This window comes from Sciurus carolinensis, chromosome 6, assembly GCF_902686445.1.
Source record: "Sciurus carolinensis chromosome 6, mSciCar1.2, whole genome shotgun sequence".
Lineage (NCBI taxonomy): Eukaryota > Metazoa > Chordata > Mammalia > Rodentia > Sciuridae > Sciurus > Sciurus carolinensis.
Window position 1 is genome coordinate 67460438 of NC_062218.1, and position 20835 is coordinate 67481272.

Below are 20835 nucleotides of genomic sequence, written 5' to 3' on the forward strand. Positions count from 1 at the left end.
TTTCTTTCTTTTGCAGTAGTGTTCAAGTATCACTCTTAATTTAACTTTTGCAGTTTGTAGATTTGGTACTTTCATGTATTAGGGAAAATGGTAGGAGGAAATATATGAATCTTTAATATTTTCCTTAGGGTCACCCTAACATCATGTGGCCAATGTATTCATATTATGGTGATTCATAAAAATATGTCTATAAGCACCTTCATGCAAAGTTGTTAAGACTTTTAGTTGAGTATGGTGGCACACACCTGTAATCCCAGCTACTATGGAGGCTGAGGCAGAGGATTACAAGTTCAAGGCCATCCTGGTCAACTTAGTAAGATCTTGCCTCAAGAAAAATAAAAGAAATAACAATGATAATTTAAAAAGGGCTGAAGCTATATCTTAGTGGTAGAGCACCCCTGGGTTAATCTCCAGTGCTGCAAAGATGTTAGACTTTTTAGTTCATAAAGCCTGACATATCATAAATAAGTTACGAACATTCTCTGGAGAGAGGTTTTCAGATGATGTTTCAAGAATTTCAGATAGTTCTTCTGTTTTTTCTTTTGTATTGGGGAATTAACCCAGGGATAATTAACCACAGAGCCACATCCCCAGTTTGTATTTTATTTTTTTATTTTGAGATAGGGTCTTGCTAAGTGGCTTTGCCTTCTAGAATTTTTCTTGTGTTTTGTATCTGTTTTTTAGTTTGGGAGCTCAGTTCTGAGATTCTGCCTTTCAAAGATTATTGATAAAATCATTTCCCATAGGTTTTTCAATGTCATTGTCTCATTTTTGTATAGCAGACACAGAAAGAGAACATTTGGACTCTGAAAACAAAAAATATCTTATTTTCTTGAGATTAGATTTTATACAATTAATACAAGATCATTTTGCATATTATTCTCTCTCTCTCTTTTTTTTTTTTGGTACTGGGGATTATTCAGGGACACTTAACTGAGCCACATCCCCAGTCCATTTTATTTTTGAATTTTGAGACAGGGTCTTATTAAGTTGCGTGGGTCCTTGCTAAATTGTTTAGACTGGCCTTGAACTTACAATCTTCCTGTTTCAGCCTCCTGAGTTGCTGTGATTACAAGTGTGCACTATCATGCCTGGCTTTTGTATGATATTCTTTTTTTGTACAGAGGATTGAACCCAAGGGCACTTAACCACTGAATCACATCCCTAGCCTTTTTTGTATTTTATTTAGAGATAGGGTCTTACTAAATTTCTTAGAGCCTCTCTAAGTTGCTGAGGCTGGCTTTCAACTCTTGATCCTCCTGCCTCAGCCTCCAGAGCCTCTGGGATTACAAGTATGAGTCACTGCACCCGGCTTGTATGATATCCTTAAAGAAGAATTAAAGATCCTCTTTATTCCATTAATTCCTTGTCTCTTCAGTTAAGCCTACTTGTTTACATTTTGAAATATACATTGCAACCCATGAAATATATTCTGATTATTTCTAATATAGTTTAGGAACTGGTTATTGAAAGGGCTTGTTTCCTAACTCATACAAAGTAAAAAAAAATTTTTTTTATACTGGGGATTAAACTCAGAGGTACCTTACCACTGAGCTACATCACCCCCAGTTTTTTTTTTTTTTTTTTTTTTTTTTTTCCCAAACAGGGTCTAGTCACATTTCTGAGGTTGGCTTCAAACTTGAGATCCTCCTGCCTTAGCCTCTCCTGAGTTGCTGGGATGGTAGGTGGGTGTCACCTACCCTGCTATACAGAGTGAAAAATTTTGGAGGTGGGTGGGTGCTGAGAATTGAACACAGGGTCACATTACCACCGAGCCACATCCTCGGTCCTTTTTAGTTTTTATTTTTTTTTGAGACAGGGTCTACTAGTTTGTTTAGGGCCTTGATTTTGCTGAGGCTGACTTTGAACTTGTGATCTTCCTGCCTCAGCCTCCTGAGCCAGTGGGATTATTGGCATGTGCCACTGTGTCCAGCTTATTTGTACAAATTTTCATTTAGGGATTTTATGAAGTAGGGAACTAAAGTGAGAATTTAGAATGCATTTCTATTAGATGATGACATTTAGAATTTCATAGTTTTGTTCTTTTAAGAGATTGCATTTGATTTCTGAAGTGCAGCATTATTATTTTATTTTTACTTTTGGTGCCAGGGATTGAACTCAGGGCTCTTTACCACTGAGCCGCAACCCCAGCCCTTTTAAAATTTTTATTTAGAGGCAGGTCTGATTGAGTTGCTTAGGTTCTTGTTAAGTTGCTGAGGCTGGCTTTGAACTTGCGATCCTCCTACCTTAGCTTCTGAAGCCTCTGGGATTACAGGTGTGTGCCACCACACCCGACCTGAGGCACAACATTATTAATAAACACTAGAAATAAATTCCATGTGTGTATCTGATGAGATTAGTTCTTCACTAGGTCTTACATTTGCTGATAATATGTAAACCCAACTGGACATTTCTATCAGGAACAATCAAATTAGAGAGTGAACAACGGAATTCATGTGTTAGTTACTTTACCCATTCACTTTTTATTATTTACTTCTTTTATTTATTTATTTGTGAGATGGAGTCTTATTATGTTGCTCAGGCAGTTCTCAAATTTCTGGTTTCTGTAATCCTCCTACGTCAACCTTGCACATAGCTGAGACCACAGGCCCACACGCATGCAGTCAACTCATTCACTTTGTGTTATACTATACTTTTATACATTAAACTGTTATAAGTAATTATTTTATTTCAAGGGTGAAATATTAAGTACCCATTTAAAAATTTAATTTCTGTGTACACTCTGCTTAGATTCTTTCCTGAAATTTCGTGACACTTTCAAGGTTCACTGAAAGAAATAGACATTTCCCACAGGTTCCTTAGGAACAGTGTTACTTTATGTGAGTAACAAATGCATGTGTTGGCTTGCAATACTTACTTTTGCTTAACTCTTATTTTTCTTTCTTCCTCCTCCTCCTCTACTAGAGACTGAATTCAGAGGCTTTCTACCCCTGAGCTATATCCCCAGACCATTTGTTTTTTATTTTGAGACAGCCATCATGCGAAGTTGCCCAACTGGCCTTGAATTTGTAATCCTCCCACCTCAGCCTCCTGAGTTAAGATTACAGGCATGTACTACCGCACCTGGCCTTACTTCTATTCTTCTAATTTACTTGTAGATTTTTTTATATATCCTTTTATTAATGATTCTTTTCACGGGGATTATGAACATGTTACTGCTATTGGGTAATGCTGTATTTGTTTAAATCATCTACTTTGAGTTAATGAAGTATCATTTGTGGCTCCAAACATCACTAGATAAAGATTAAATATTCTGTATTCATATCATCTCTTGATGAGATTAAAGTAGTTTTTTTTTTAAGCTTATCTTTGGAGATTAGGAGAAAAATGCACTTAGAGCTCTGTGTTACATTTTTATAATAAACATTGAATCCTAGTCAGTTACACTGGATTTTTTTCATTCATAATTTATTGAGTGCTATGATTTGTCCCTTAAGCATATGCAAATCTTAAGCAATCATTTCAAGAAGAAAAGATTGTATCACTTGTGAGTTAAATACTTTTGAATACCTTTTTAAAATTAAAAAAAAATTTATCCGAAATGTGTTCATTGGGATAGTTTCTCATTCATCTTGATTCAGATTCTTTTCGTGCTGCTTTCTCCTGAAGGAACATTTTCCTGTAATCCTTGCTTTTCCTCCTGTGAATTGGCAGAGGACAACCAACACACAAATCTGTTTGTGCATGACTAAAAACTGTGGGTGATTTTATAGCATCCTGGGATCTTCACATCCATGAAATAGGGATTGAGGATCTGTACCAGGTGCTTTTTCTTATGCTTCCTCCTCTTCTCTTCTGGAAAGATGAAGGAAATCCTTTATGGGAGCCATGATCTTTGTGGGGAGTGTCACTGCCAGAAAACTGAACACGATTTTTGTTTGTTTATTTGTTTGTTTTTACCAGGAATTGAACCCAGGGGTGCTTAACCGCTTAGCCACATCCCCAGCCCTTTAAAAAAATTTTAAAAAGTTTTGAGTCAGGGTTACACTAAGTTGCTTAGGGCCTTGCTAAATTGCTGAGACTGGCTTTGTACTTGAAATCCTCCTGTCTCAGCCTCCCAGACTGCTGAGATTACAGGCATGCACCACGACGCTCAGCTTGAACACCATTTTAAAAAGAGTATCATAAATCCATGAGAAAGGAAAGCTATATTATTTTGAAAATTATAAATTAAAATGAAAATAATGATAGTAATTGTGCAGGCACAATTTTTTTAACCAAGCTTGGTTAAAATGACATTTGGGGCCCGGTGTGGTGGCGCATGCCTGTAATCTGAGTGGCTCGGGAGGCTGAGACAGGAGGATCTAGAGTTCAAAGCCAGCCTCAGCAAAAACGAGGTGCTGGACATTCAGTGAGACCCTGTCTCTAAATAAAATACAAAATAGGGTTGGGGATGTTACTCAGTGGTTGAGTGCCCCTGAGTTCAGTCCGCGGTACCCCACACCTCCCCCCAAAATAAAGATGTTTTCGTTCCCCGGGCAGGCTGCCTTCCAAAAAGGCTTATAGGAAGTTATCTTTACACTGGTGAGTTTACCAAGTCTAGGATCTGACCCAAAGGTTTTCTGTCAGATGAACTATAATGCTTCTTTCAATATGATGGTTATTTTATGTTTTTAGGTGACTAAATCATAATCATATGAACACAAATGAGTACAAATTTTCATGCATAGTTGCATGAATGAAATATTTAGTTAATTTTTGTCCATGTGTGGTACTAGGGATTGAACCCATCAACAACTAAATAAATATTTTTTAAAAAATTGGTGATTTTCCTGTTCATTTTTATAAATATTAATGATTAGAATTTTGCCTATACTTGGAAACATTATCTCAGACCTTTGTAGCTCTTCCACTGAACAGCATCCTCAGCCCCTTTTAGCTTTGTTTTTGTTGTTGTTGTTTTTGAGACAGGATTTTACTAAATTGTCTAGGCTGGCTTTGAACTTGGGATTCTCCTATCTTAGTCTCCCATGGTACTGCAATTTCAGGTGTGCACCACCATACCTGGCAAAAGAAATATTTAATGGTATAAACTAAAAGAGGTATCCTATATCTTGTCCTGCAATAAGGTTGTCTTATCACTGAGGCCAAATTATTTAAAGCGTGCAAGGTTAAGATTCCCTTTTTTGAGCAGTATAGTGGATGGTACTATTGTGTGGTTCTTTCTTTTTTTTTATTTTAAGTGTTAATGACTGCTCAGTCTTTCTCCTGGTGCCATTGGGTTTCAGTTAAATCTTGTGTACTAGGCAACCATTTTCTATCTTAAAGTGATTTGCTTGTCTGATTTATTTTGAGTTAATTTCATGCTTGAATTTAGAAAAAAACTTTCATGAATTCCCTATTACCAAGGTCCTGAGAGGAATATTTCCAAGAAGAGAAAATTCTAGTCATTAATATTTGTAAAATGGAACAGGAAAGTCACCAATTTTAAAAAAATATTTATTTAGTGTTGATTGGAAATTTATTTACTTATTTTTATGGGTATGTGGTACTGAGAATGGAACTCAGTGCCTCACACATGGGAGGCAAGCACTCTGCCACTGAGCCACACCCCAACCCCCAAATCACCAATTATCTCATTACCCTAATATAATTGTGGCTGATATGATTAATTTCCTCATATGTAGGCCTTCATATTAGATACCTATACTCTTAATTAGATAAATAAGTGCTGCTATTTCCCCATTGAGTTTTTGTTTGTTTGAATTTTTGGTACTGGAATTGCACCTGGAGAGTTCTGCCATTGAGCTATATCCCCAGTCCTTTTTATTTTGATTCAGGGTCTCACTGAGTACAAATTGCTTAGGGCCTTGCTAAGTTGCTGAGCCTGGCCTTGAACTTGTAATCATACTACCTCAGCCTCCTGAGCTGCTGAAATTGTAGGCATGAGACACCCTGCCTGGCTTTCCAGTTGAGATTTTAATGGGTGTCCCTTTCACTTTACAAATTTGAAGTGAAATTGCATATCTGTAGCATTGTATTCCATTTTAGGAATATAATATTTACTTTTTTAAGTCTTCTAGGAAGTTTAAAATTTTCTTCATGTAGGCTTTATTAATTTCTTTAACTTGATCTGGGTAAGATAGGATAACTTTAGATCTATTGTTATTCAGAGAGAGACTAGGATTTCCCCCATTTTAAATGCTATCAGGTTATTGATGATATGTAGTAAAGATACTGATTTCTTACTGGTTTTAATAGTTTTTAAAAATAATTCTTCAGTGACTTATGTGTCATCTGACAATGAAATATAGTTTCTTTTCCAATGCTTATGGCTTCATTTTGGTCATATTGTGTTATTTATACTTCCAGAACAAATTGTACACTGCAGCAGAAATTACATTAATCTCGTTTTGCAGCATCCTTTTTATGCTCATAATGTTCTATAAGTACATAGGGAAGTCTTATTTTCTTCATTTTTGCATAAAGATAAGTAAAATAAATGAATAAACTTAGCCTCAGATAAGATTTGATGTGTCCCAATTTGAGGTAAACCTAGAACAAGAACCCAGGTCTTTGAACCACTATTGTCCATATTTCCAGGTGATATATTTCTCTGAAAATAATTTTTTTACAGGGGCACTGGGTATTGAACTCAGGGCCACTTGACCACTGAGCCACATCCCCAGCCCTATTTTGTATTTTATTTAGAGACAGGGTCTCACTGAGTTGCTTAGCACCTTGCTATTGCTGAGGCTGGCTTTGAACTTGTGATCCTCCTGCCTTAACCTCCTGAGCCGCTGGGATTATAGTGGCTAAAATATAAATTTTACATGAAGTTTATGTAAGTAATCTCATGGATCATAGTTCCATATATCTCAAACTGAACATAATCAAAATTGAGCTCGTGATTTTTTAACCCTCCATATCAATTGCTCTATCTGAATATTTTGTTTAGTAGATGGCTTCACCATCTTTTTGGCTCAGGACATAAACCTAAAGGCTTTTACATTCCTCTGATTCCTCAATACTTATACCTAATAGATCATTACATCAGTTTATTCTACCTTTGAAATCCAATTGGCTTACCTCTGCATCCTCTGCCCTTCTTGCCCATTACACCATCTTTGTTTAAGCTAATACAATTCCTGTCTTTGTCTCTGATCTTGCCCTCTGCCAACTTACCTTCCACCCTGCCAAAGTGGTCTTATATAATGCAATTCACATCCATTTGTCACTGGTTAGGTCCTTTAATGATTCTCCAGGATATAATTCATATACACACACACCACACACAACACACACACACACACAATGGAGTTCTCCTCAGCCATTTAAAAGAATGAAATTATGGCATTAGGTTGTAAATGGATGGAAATGGAGAATATTATGCTAGGTGCAATTAGCCAAACTCATAAACTCAAAAAGGTTGAATATTTTCTTTCATGGAAGCTAGAGTAAAATAAGGAAAGAGGGAGGGAATGATAAGATTACGTAAAGAACCAATCAAGGCCAGGCAAGGTGGCACATGCCTGCAATTCCAGCCATTCAGGAGGTTGAGGTAGGAGGATCTTGAGTTCAAAGCCAGTCTCAGCAACTTAGCAAGGTACTTAGCAACTCAGTGAGACCCCATCTCTAAATAAAATACAAAAAAGGGCTGGGGATGTGGTTCAGGGGTTAAGCACCCCTGGGTTCAATCCCTAGTAACAAACAAACAAACAAAAAACCCCAACCAATTAAATACAAATTAATAACTGAGGGAAAGGAAGTCTAGTAGAGTAAAGGAAGGAGAAGTGGGGAGATAGGTAAACAGGAGGCGAAGGGAGAGGGTCCCACCTGGGATATCAAATTTGTTACCAAAAGCTCAGTCCTTGTCCCTGATGCCAATCCAATGAGGACATGGTTTGAGAAAAAGGAATAAGAAGGTTTATTGCTTTGCTAGCAAAGAAGAAACATAGGGGACTCCCCTTCCAGAAGCTGTGATTCTAAAAGAAGTACTTCTTAATGTGTTATTTGCTTTGGTTGATTTCTAGATCTCTGAAATTGTTATTTTTGATGATTTTATCTAGCTTTATATTTATTTGGTGGAGAAACGAATTTGAAGAATTTGAAACCCTGCTACATAGTGATTGTTCTTTGCACTTTTCCTAAAAACTTGTTCATTTGACTATCTTTCATCTGTTTTTTATTCAATACTTCCTTTTGTGATTTGTAGGGTCAGTGTTTTTTGCCTATAATCATTAGGTATTTCTTTGAGATTAAATTTAAGCATCATCTACTTCAGTAGGCAACTGTGACCTTCAAATTTGTCTTAGATACTCCTCAGTTTTTTCATGGAATTTACATATAGTCCTGTTATGGTGATTATCTATATACCTGCCTAATTGCTCATGTAGTCTAAGAGCTCCTTGACAGTAAGGACTATATTCTCTTTGTACATCCGTGGTGCTTAGCATAGTAAGCACTTTATATGTTTGTTTAATTGAATTAAAATATTATAAACTGCAAGGAGTTCAGTCAAGTTTTTTTAAAAATTTCTGTAAGTACATTCTATTTTATAATATGTTGTTTGAAACAAGTGGATTATTGACTGACTGTTAAAAACCTATTTATTTTAGAAGAATTTATTAAGTAGTAAAACTCCTTTTTAGTGGAATGAAGCTTCAGGTTAATATTACTGTATAGTATCATCATGACCTCTAGGCTTCTAAATTGGTAAATTCCTTGATCTTATAGCAGTGCTTGACAGGATTTATCATTCTTTCCTCCTTGATATATTTCCCTCATTTGGTGTCTGCATTGTCTTTGTTTACCTCCTATTTTATGTTTAATTTCTTTTCAGTCTCCTTTGCTGTTTCTTTTCTCCATAATTTCATAGTATTAGGGCCTGACTCAGTTCTGTGTCTTATTCTCATGACCCCTATGATCTCATCATTTAAATTCTATCTAAATACCAATTAATATCAAATATATATCCACTGCCCAGATTTCTGTCCTAAATTTTAGATTTGTAAGATTTGTAACTTCTTACTTTTATTGGGGCTTACAAAATGATACCCTGAACTCCAAAGTATGACAACTTTGAACTAAAAGAAGCAATGTACCTCTCTTTACCACCCATCTACTCTGAATCTTACTCCTTTCTCTTACAAGCACAGGGAGGGACTTCCTCTGGAGCTTCCTTCCCAGAAGGAGTGCAATTAGATAGCATTTCATTAACCAGGAAAGATTAACCAGAAAGTAGAGATTCAACTTCTCCATTTCCAGGACACCCTAACACATGACTACCTGAGAAACTTCTGAGTGACTACCTGGGAAACTTCATATACTAAATAAAAGACAAGCTATGCTTTGCATTCTTCCCCTTGTCTCTCCTGTAGCTTGTTCTTACAAATCTCCAGGATATTCCAAGCCCTTCCCTATCCAAGTCTTTCTTTTCTATAGCTCCAGAAGTTATTTAAGCATTAACCATCTGGACCTCAAAGGAATCTTATATGTTGTGTTTAGGAGTTCCATGCTGTGATTTTCCCTTCATGAACTTCAATCAATTTGTTATGTCTTTTTTTTCCCTCTCATTAATCTGCCCGTTCAATGTCAGTTCATTTCAGTGAAACTTCAGAGGGCAGAGGGGAAATTTCCTTTTGTCCCCACTTGACATTTCTGCTTTGATGTCTCCACTTAGATCCCAAAGTCAACATGTCCAAATTAAAGCCTTTATTTCCATACCTCCTCCCAATTTCTCATCTACCATCACCCAAACTAGCCACCTCTCAGTTTGTGACAACTCCATTTATTCAGTTGCTTAAGCTATTGGAATTATCCTTAAATTTATTTCTCTCACACTCTGAATCCAATGCATTGGGATATCTTGTTTTATCTTCCCTTCCTAATATCCAGAATTAGACCCTTCTTTAACTCTTCTGCTATCACCCTGGGATAAGCTACCACCAATGTTTACTAGAATCACTTTTATAAAGATCTGCCCACTTCTACTCCTACGTTCTTCTTTAAAGGGCATAAGCCCTTTAAAAATACAAGTCATACTGTGTTATTTCTTAATTCAAAGTAAAAGCCAAAGTGTTACAGTGCCCTATAAGCTACTCAGTCAACTCTCTTCCCTACCCTTTTTACTCACCTGACTTCACCTCCTATTTCTCTTCCTTTATCTTAACCATTCAGGCACATTATCCTCCTTGCTGTTCCCCAAACATGCCAGACAAACACTCTTGCATTGGGGCCTCTGAACTGACTGGCCTTCCATCTAGAACACTCTTATTCCACATGTGACTATCTTCCCTAGGTCCTTCATGTCAATGCTCACATATCATCTTAATGAAGGCTTCTTGACCACCTTATTCAATGTTTCAAACCACCTGGCTTTTATTTGGCAGTCTTTTTCACTCCTGGATACTACTGATTCCTCTTGCTCTAGTCTACTGTTTTTTTCTTTTTCTTTCTTTCTTTTTTATTTCGTGTGTGTGTGTGTGTGTGTGTGTGTGTGTGTGTTACTGGGAATTGAACCCAGGGTGCTTAACCACTGAGCCACATTCCCAACCTGTTCTATTTTTTATTTTGAGACAGGATCTTATTGAATTGTTTAGGGTCTCACTAAGTTGCTGAGGTTGGCCTTGAACTCTCAATACTTGCCTCACTGTGATTACAGGTGCAAGCCACCATGCCCAGCTGTATTCTACTTTTTCTCTTACTACTGTTCACATTATAACATGTTATGTGTAATTTGCTTATCTATTATATTCATTGTTTAGTGCCCATTTTTCCTTGCTCAGTCTGTTAAAAAGGGATCTTTTTTTTTGTTTGTTGATATGCAAAACAAACAGAATATCATGGATATAAAGAAAGTGTGTAAATAAATATTTGCTAAATGAATGGTTGTATATCTGATTGTCCAGAAAAATCTAAAATTCACACATTTTCTGAAGCATTTTATTAGACAAAGATTTTATTTTATTTGAAAGTTTTTGAGAAATTAAAAAATGTCAGTGTTTCTTTATATTATTTAATTGATGAATTAGGATCCATGAAAACATCATAGCATTTACATAAAAATTTAATAAGTATCATTCAAATAACCTCTCCAGGGCAGTCTTTTTTAATAAAACTGGCATTTCTGTAGAAATGGAATTTTTCTATAATGATATTCAGTATAGTAGAATTTAGTGCATACTTTAGATTTAAAATAACCATGTAACAGTGTGTTGAGTGGGGCCTTTTTATCTTGTTCCAGAATTACAGCTAAACCCTAAGCTGAAGACAAAAGTCTCTAAGTAACTAATTTTCTATATTTGGATTGCTATGAATAATCTACAAGCCACTGGGGCCAGAAACTTGCCTGTAGAAAACTGCCCCTAGGAAACCATTCCTGAAGAACTGGGATTCCCCATCCCATCCCAATATGAGCATAGGTCTCACTAGAGGGGGATTCAGTGTTCTTATTGACTGACTATCTCCTCCCTTCTAAATCCTATTTTTCTTCTTTAAAGCACCACTTGTGAAAAGTATGGGGTGCCTGCAGCTGTGGAGTTTGAGTAGCCATTTCACTGTTTCCTTGGACATTTGCTTAGCTATGGATTTATTGATCTGCTCTTTTCTGCCTGAGCAGAGGTTAAGGGAGTTGAGAGCAACAGTGGGGGTAAAGGTGAGGGGAAAGGATACTGTTTAATCTGTTTTACTGGTTACTTCATAGAGGAGCTAGGCTTGACCTGTTTTTTTTTTTTTTTTTTCTTCTGTGTCTTGGTCAAGAAGGCTGGCAGTCAGATAAAGGAACCTCAGTAGTGGTAGAGGGAGAATGCTCACTGTCTGGATCAGGTAAATGTACCAAGTAGATCTCCTTGCAGGAATCACCCTGAGGAAGCTAGCAGCCATGTGTTTGCCCCATGAAAGGATTTAGATACCCATTGGTGTTAGCCAGAGAAGCAGCAGCAAACAAAGAGAGAACTATGATTTCATCCAGCTAAGGCCAGAGAAGACCCTCCCTCCTTCCAATTCTCGAGTCATGGGCTCCCAGAATTAGTGAAGGATAAGGCAGTTTTTCTGAATAAGACTATGTTGCATTTCTTCATTCCTAGCTGCTAAGTATGTGGGTTGAACTATAGGGAGAAAAGTGTTTGAATTTGAGACTGAAGTCTTTAAAGTATTGAAAATAATAATACAATTGGGTCTTGATATCTGAAGGTCAGAGTTCTAATAACTGGAAACCTCTAAAAATTATTAATAGGACTATGTTATTTAAAGATTCCCTATATATTAGTTAGGTTTGCTGAATAATAAACCATTATAAACTCAGTGACTTGAAACAAGAAATATTTATTATTTCTTAGAAGCCTATCTATTATTTATTTATTTATTTATTTATTTATTTATTTATTTATTTATTTATGGTACTGGGGATTAAACCTAGGGGTTTACCACATTACCATTGAGCTACATCCCTGGTCCCTTTTCTTTTATCTTGAAATAGGGTCTCGCAATGTTGTTGAGAATCTTGCTAAGTTGCCCAGGCTTGCATCAAATTTGCAGACCTTCTGCCTCAGCCTTCTAAATTGATGAGATTATAGACATGTGCCACCATACCTGGCGGAAATGTACACATTGGCTGGATGATTTTGCTGACCTGTAGCAGGCTGAGTTGATCTCTGCTGGGATTGTCTATGTATTTGCAGTGAACTGAAGATTGGCAGTGGGGTAGCTGGTCTGGGATAGCCTTATTTGGGATGGTTCAACTTGGTTCTACCTTCTGGCCTGCTAGCCTGAGCTTGCTGTCATGGTGGTGGTAAGGTTCAAAAGGAAGAAGTAGAAACACGCAAGTACTCTCTTAGATCTCTACTTGAACTTTTTCACAGGGGCCACTCTCTGAGTTAGTACCAGGAAGGCATTGCCAAAAGGTGTGAGTCCCTTCATAGAAAGACATGAGAGTTAGGATCAGTAACTCAATCTGCAACACTTACCAGGTGAGAAAGGACATTCCATTCAGGAAAGTTAAGGAGAATTGTTAGAAAAAATAAAATCATTTCATGTTTATATTCTGAGGAGTAGAGTCCCTTTAATATATAGGTTGCAACTGATTTGGACTACACAGGTTCCTAAGATAGAAATCATTTATTTTTTATATTCTTTCTCAAGATGTGAGTTTAACAGTTGCTAATTTTTGAATCATCCTAGTTTTTAAATTTAGGAATTCACACTAAATTTGAAAATATATATAATCTACTTAATATTTAAGAGGTGCTGTAGACATAAAATTCATGGCATTTGTAATTGAATACCAAGAGAAATAACAAGGGAATGGCCAAGTGATTGCCTCTAGAGAGGCTGACCACAGTATGTGGAGGAATGAGAAGAGAAAGGGGCTGCCAACTTTCGTTATATAGGTACATTTTTGTGTATATTAATTTTTTAAACTGTGATGCATTACTTTGATTAAAATGAGAGTAAATTTTAAAGGACAAAATCTGGTTTCAAAGCATTATGCTGTTGTTTACATATGATATTTCATTTGCTTTAACCTTCACAATATCTCCATGAGTTAACCGTTATTATTTCTATTTTAGATGAGGCTTGTAGGCTTAAAGAAGTTAAATGACTTGTTCAAAATTTCATATTCTTTATGCTCAAGGCAGAGTCAAGATTAGAATGAAGGCCTGTATGATTCTGAAGACTATCATTTTAACTCCTAACTTTTAATTTGGTATTCCGATATTCGTTGACAGAGTTAGAAACTGGAGTTTAATCTGCTCTATAAAGCTATTGTGTAGCCAACATGAATAGTGGGATTGAAATATATATGTATATATACACATATGTATATATAAAATTTCATGTTATAAATAGAAGAAATATATACATATAAATATATGTATAAAGAAATATATTTACAATCAAAATGTAGTTGCTTCAAATCACATTTAGTCTTGAAATGGAAAAGTAGCAGTTGGGCAAATTCTTCCAGTGAGAATATGATGAATATTCAGCATGATTCAGTTTCCCTAAGGAAAATTACTTTTATTTAATCCTGTAAATATTATATTAGATACTCAGATTTCAGGCATTGGAGTGTAGTAACACATATATTTAGTTTATTTTTTAAAAGTATATTTGTAGTATTAGAAAAACATTTACTAATAAAATTGACTAAGAAGAAATGATCTGTTTTCACAACTTTTCCAAGTTACCAATTTCCAGCTGTATTATCCTACTTTAGGTGTTAATTTTGACACAAACTTCATATACTAATTGCCTTTAACAGATGCCATAGATATTTATTGCAAAATGTCATTGAAAAGACAGATTTAATATATTAGTTTAGTACACATAGTGATTTAAAGATTAGAATACGTTAAATAAACTGTGTCAAAAATTATAAATAAACTAAAATGAATAAAATTATCCTTAAATTGCTAGACAAGTCTTCACATTTAATGTTACATTAATGAGTTTTGTACAGAGACTGTTTAGAATAAAAACCTTTTCATCAGATGTTGCACATATGCTTTCACTGTTTGTTTTTCTTCAAAGTAAAACTTAATGAAACAGCTAATAAAACCCAATTTTGCTCCTGATTCTTGAAAGAAACAAGCCCTTGAAGTGCACCCGCTGTTTATTCTTTTGCACTGGTTTTTGCTACTTTTCAGCATGTAAATTTTCCAGTAATGGAAAACAGTCAAAGCCATAAACCTTTTCTTCCAAGTCTTATAAACCCAGTGTTTATTTCTTATTTGTGGAGTGATTGCACAATGGAGACATGCTTTGCACACATACAGAGAAGTTTTGTCTCAGATCTTCATGTTCACCTCCTACTGGCTTCACAGGGGTATGGAGCATGTGCATTTAAATGGATCTTTATTATGTAAATAACCAAAGAACCATAATAGGGGCTTTAACTAACCTAAAAAAAAAATAATAATAAAAAAACAGAGAGAGGGAGAGAGAGAGAGAGAGAGAGAGAGAGAGAGAGAGAGAGAGAGAGAGAGAGAGAGAGAGATAGGTTTCAAAGTGAAAGCCATGTATGAGACTCCAGCCCTGTTACTCTTACAAATTTGAAAGTGTGTTAGATTGGTGAGTAGTTTATTAAAAAGGATCAACTTCTATCAATTAGAAGTCTGTAGAAGGCAGATGTCTATAAATCCCATGTGGCTCTTTCACTAACCAGAACATGTACCATTCTGTGTCTTCTGGCTTCTTTCTGGAGAGGGTTGTTTGAATCTGGTAACAAGGTGAGATGGATATTTGGGTGAGTATGAGATTACATTCTAGGGCAGTATTACTCAAAGTGTGGTCCTCAATTGGTACCAATGCTACAGATAAGTACAGAAACTGATAGTGATTGGCTAGAAACTTCTAAGCAATTTGTTGGAGTAATTTAACATCTATCAAGTCTAATAAAAATCTGATAAAAGTCTTGCAGTTTGTACATTTTGGAATTTTTATTTCATTTTTTTTCTAGTAATTCAGTTTTAGTGTTTTTCACAAAAGTATGTCTACAACAGATTGGAAATAAAAATCTTGATCTTTCACCACAGATGGTTTGAAAAGCATTTGCTGTAGGATAAGATTTTCAAATGTTGATTCATGTCCTCTTGCCCCATAATATGACATTATGTATTAAACTATGAACAAAGAGAAAAGATCATCATTTATAATTCCGGTGTCCTAAGAAAATAGCTTGATGACATTGAATGTTTAACAAGCTAAGGGTTGATAGTAGAACCTGAAGAGAGAGATTCTGTGTTTCTGTGAAGGGCAAGTCCATATATTCCAGTGAACACTGAGTGGGTGTTGGTGTTGACATTACAAATACAAATATTAAGAAGTCTGGGTAGGATTTGTATCTCCATGGAGGTGGGCTGTTGCCAAAATGAGATTTTAAAAACGGGCCAGTCTTTCAGGTGGAGGAAAGGGAAGAACCAAGAAAACTGAATTATCTACTTTGTGGTCCTTTAGAAGGGGAAGTTGGGAACTTTGATTTGGGACACTGAAGGACATTGTGTAGGTCTTGACAACAGAGTGGAGCTAGAAATGGGAGAGCATCAGTGACAAGTTTTATTTACTTGTCAGCTTCACCTAAGATATCTTAGTGCTACTTAAAATCACAAGGCGTGCCTCTTTGGTATGTATTTTATTCATTGCTGATACCTGCACAAGCAATCAGAATATAAAACTGAGATTAATGTGTTATATAACCTTGGGTCATAAAAATGTTCATAAGTCATAGAAATAGAGGCACAGAGTTAGAAGGTCATATAATTCACCTTGTTCCAGACATTGCTTCTATTAAGGCTGCTTATGATGCATTAGTTTTTTGTAGTGACTGTGGGTTCTGCCCATGAGGGTTGGTTATGATGGAAGGGAAATGTCCTTGGGTATAGCATAAGAAGCAGTAGTCCAAAGCCCTGGTTGAGCTAGAATGAGATTTACCTAAAGGATTATCTAAGGACATACAGAGTCTGAGACAGATGAGAGACTTATCAGGGATAAAATGAAAAAAATTGGGGATTAGATTAGAACTTTCTGAATTCTAAATTTTGTCACATTGCTGTGTGATAAACAGGCTATAGGTGGACTCAAAATACTAATGATTTTAATTCATTAATAGTGTTTTCTACAACCATTCAGAAATTTATAGTAGTTGAAATGATATTTGAGCACAATTTGAAGGACTCCCTATGTGAACTCTCAAAATTCTCTGATTTTTTTGGACTGAAAATTTTAGTTTAGTAGTTGTGGCCAGGAAGTTTCTGTAGTAGTCAAACCACATAGCATTTAAAAAACTATGATAAAAAACATGATAAAATTTATTATCTTAACCATTTTTTAGTATACAGTTCATTTGCATTAGCACATTCACATCATTGTGCAACCATCGTCACCATTCTTCTCCAGAACCTTCTCAATCTCCACAGAACTCTGCAAACCAACAGCTTACTCCCCATTCCCCTCCCCAGTCCCTGGAATCCACCATTACACTTTCTATTTGAATGACTTTGACTACCTTTGGTACCATACATAAGTGAAATCATTTATTTGTCTTTTAGATTGGTTTGTTTTACTTGTTATTATGCCCTCTAGTTTCATTTATATTGTAATGTGTCAGAATTCCTTCTATTTTTAGACTGAGTAACATTCCATTTTATATATGTATATACATATCCCGCATTTTATTTATACATTCATCTGATGGATATTTGGGTTGCTTCCATCTTTAAAAATTTTACTTTTTAATATATATAAGATGCTTGTATTTATTTTAATTTAGTTTCCTATTAATATAATTTAATAATTTTGCTGAAATAATGTTTATTATTATTTTTATTACTTTCATTAACATTTTCTTCCTTCCTTCCCTCCCTTTCTTTCTTTCTTTTTGTACTGGGAACTGAAGGGCTATGCTACCACGAAACAACATTCACAGCCCTTTTTATTTTTTATTTTGAGACAGTCTTGCTAAGTTGCTGAGGGCCTCTGTAAATTGTTGATGCTGGCCTCAAACTTGCCATCCTCCTGGTGCCTCAGCTTCCCTTGCTGGGATTACCCAGCAGTTTTATTACCATTTTCTGATACTAAGTGTTGATTTTGTTACTTTTTTTTTTTTTTTTTTTTTTTTTTTGGTACTTAACCACTGAGCCATATCCCCAGCCCATTTTTGTATTTTATTTAGAAACAGGGTCTTGATGCATTTTTTATGGCCTCAATGAGTTACTGAGGCTGGTTTTGAACTTGTGATCCTCCTGACTCAGCCTCCCAAGCCACAAGGATTATAGGCAAGTACTACCATGCCCAGGTGATTTTTTTTTACTTTTTTTTTTTTTTTTTTGGTACCGAGGATTGAACCCAGGGGTGCTTAACCACTGAGACACATCCCCAGCCCTTTTTATGTCTTTTTATTTTGAGACAGGGTCTTGCTAAGTTGTTTAGAGCCTCACTAAATTGCTGAGGCTGACTTTGAACTTGCAATTCTCCTGCCTCAGCCTCCCAAGCTGTTGGGATTACAGATGTGTGCCACCATGTCTGGCTGATTATATTTCTTTTGAAATTCTCCAATTTTACTATTTAGGGACTATCATTGACTATGGGTAACGGAATCTGTAGAAAGTGAAACTGCAGATAAGGGGGAATTATTGTGCCATCATCCCTTGGTATCTGTGGAGGATTGGTTCCAGGACCCTTATGGCTACCCAGATTTATAGATTCCCAGTCTTTTATATATAAAATGGCGTACTATTTGCAAATAACCCATGTGTATCCTCCTGTATACTTTAAAACATCTCTAGATTATTTATAATACCTAAGACAATGTAAATGCTCTGTGAATATTTGTTATACTGTATTGTTTAGGAAATAGTGGCCAGAAAAACAATAAACAAACAAACAAAAAAAAAAAACCCACAAAAACCTGCCTGTACATGTTCAGTAAGACAATTCTTTTCTTTCCAAATATTTTCAATCCAAGATTGGTTGAATCTATAGATGTGAAACCCATGAAAACAGAGAGCTGATTATATAATTTTGTGAATATTCAAAGTATTAATTTGTGAAGTAAACAGAAACTGATAATTGTTTGAATTTTAATGAAATTCATTTTTAAAATATTTTAATGAAGGCAAAAGATTTCTTATCCCTGTAAATAGATTTTATGTAGTTATAAAAGTTTATAGGCTCCATTATTTCTTTATATTTCAAAAAGATTTAATTTTTAAAGATATTATACTTACTTTTCAAAATTACTAGATAACTTTTAATTAATACTAAAAAGCAATCAAATTGCTGGGTGCAGTGGCACACACCTGTAATCTTTGGGAGGTTGAGGCAGGAGAATCACAAGTTTGAGTCCAGCCTCAGTAACTCAGTGATGCCTAAGCAACTTAAGCACTAAGATGTAGCTCAGTGGTAAAGTACCCCAGGATTCAAACCCTAATACCAAAAAAAAACACAAAAAAACCCCAAAACAAACAAACAAAAAAAAACCAAGCAAGCATGCAAGCAATCAGATTACAATTATCTAAAAATTTAAAGTCATCTCAAATTTGGATATGTGTGCTAAGTGTTTCTTTTTCTCTTAGCCTAGATGATTTATGGGCAGGGGAAAGTTATCAGAGGACAAGGTGTCAAGCAAAATGCACTGGCACCTCACCACAAAAACTCATCAGGAAAAGAATCTGAATATTTTAACTTTCTGCAAAAGCAACACAAAAAAAACAAAGCTTTTTTTTTTTTAATGATTCCAGCCTTGTTAGGTTAAGTGAAATAAAACAATTACAAGCTCATACTTTTAGAAACTGAAGCCAAACTGCTCCAAACAAATGGAAGCCCTCATTTTACCTTCCTATTATATGGAAATTGTTTGAAGTCAATAAGCTAAAAGAAATGGAGAAGGTGGCACTCTAAAATAATACTAGCAAATGTATTGATGATATATCTGATGACAGAAAGCCAACATTAATCCAGATTGCTATTAGGTGGAGCAGCTTTTCATTTTAAGTAGATGAATCTACACACCTTAGTAACTGCTAAATAACAGCACAAGTTAGAATTCCTAAAGAGAAATGCTGGGAAGAATATCAATTCCCTGTAAAGAACACAAATTACTGGGGATGAAATATTGAAGGTGGTAAACTCATACTTTGAAATAAATAAGGTATTATGGAAACCTACTTGAATTTGTATACTGATAGGGTGACTGCAGTGACAGGAAAGCATAATGACTTCACAACAAGTCTTAGTGTGAAAACATGGAGGGAGATTCACATAATAATGTGTTTCACAAAGAATCTGTTGTATGGTAGTTTGCCTGTGAGTTCCATGGTCTCATGTATCTAATGGAGAATCTAAGACAGCTCACATCTGCTTGAAGCTGTATGTGAAGAATTGGGAATACATCTTTCTACTGTTTCATACTAAAGTGCAGTGGATATCCAAGAAAGTTTTGTCCAAAGTTTATGAACATAAAGGAGAATTGGAGCTCTTTGGTCAATTCTTACTTTGAAAATTTGTTAAAAGACAGTTATAGACTTGAAAAAAATAGTGTAATTAGCTAAATGAATGAATGTAATAAAATATCAGGACCTCATGATGTTTTATGTGAACTGATACCATGATGGATTAAAGGCAAAAATTTGGTCTTAGAAATTTGAGGTTAAAAATGATTCAGTCCTAGCATTTAGTCTGTGTCACAGTTTGAATAGTAAGGAATATTAAGTAAAGCAGTATCTTGTATGCTTAAGAAAACCTGCATCATTGTTTTGAAACAGATGATTTCAGTTGCATTCATAATTTACATAAAATTTCATATTACTTTTGTCAATGAAAGTAAAGGAATATTTATTTGATTTATTGAATGATGGTATATTTGATGTACAATTCAGATTTGAATTATCCAAATTCTGATTAATGATGAGAAAGGTGTTTCCATCATTTGGAGAAACATGATAACTATTCATCTCTATAGAGACAGAAAATAGATTAGTCATTGCCTGGATCTGGAGTAGGAATGGAGTTGACTGTAGTAATTATACAATATAAGGAAAAGGTATTTAAGATTTTTTTTCACCATGCTTCATATAAATACAACCAGATACCTTCTAGTTTACCTGATTATACTGTTCAAATATGAATTTTATGTATGTCATGATGTGAAAAGGGTTAGGAAGCACTGGGCTGAATCATATCACAATCTAGAATGCAGAGGCAATAATGTCAACTGTGTCTGCTCCCATATTCTGCAGCTGAGAGATTTCAGGAATGGAGTATAGAGCCAGGTTAGGGAGAGGGCAAAGTTTCAGGAAATAAACTTGCAAACTGGGCAGGTGTGATGGGTCAGGGTCTGCTGTGTCTTAAGTCTTAGTGATGTAATGGTTAGGATCA

The 20835-nt window shown here is 35.4% G+C and overlaps 1 protein-coding gene and 1 pseudogene across 4 annotated transcripts in view; one reads left to right on the forward strand and one right to left on the reverse strand.

The window, feature by feature from the left end:
* Atg10 (autophagy related 10) overlaps window positions 1–20835 on the forward strand; it is a 266366-nt gene that overhangs the window by 19896 nt on the left and 225635 nt on the right. The window lies entirely within an intron of this gene.
* LOC124986893 (40S ribosomal protein S27-like) lies at window positions 3585–3851 on the reverse strand (annotated as a pseudogene).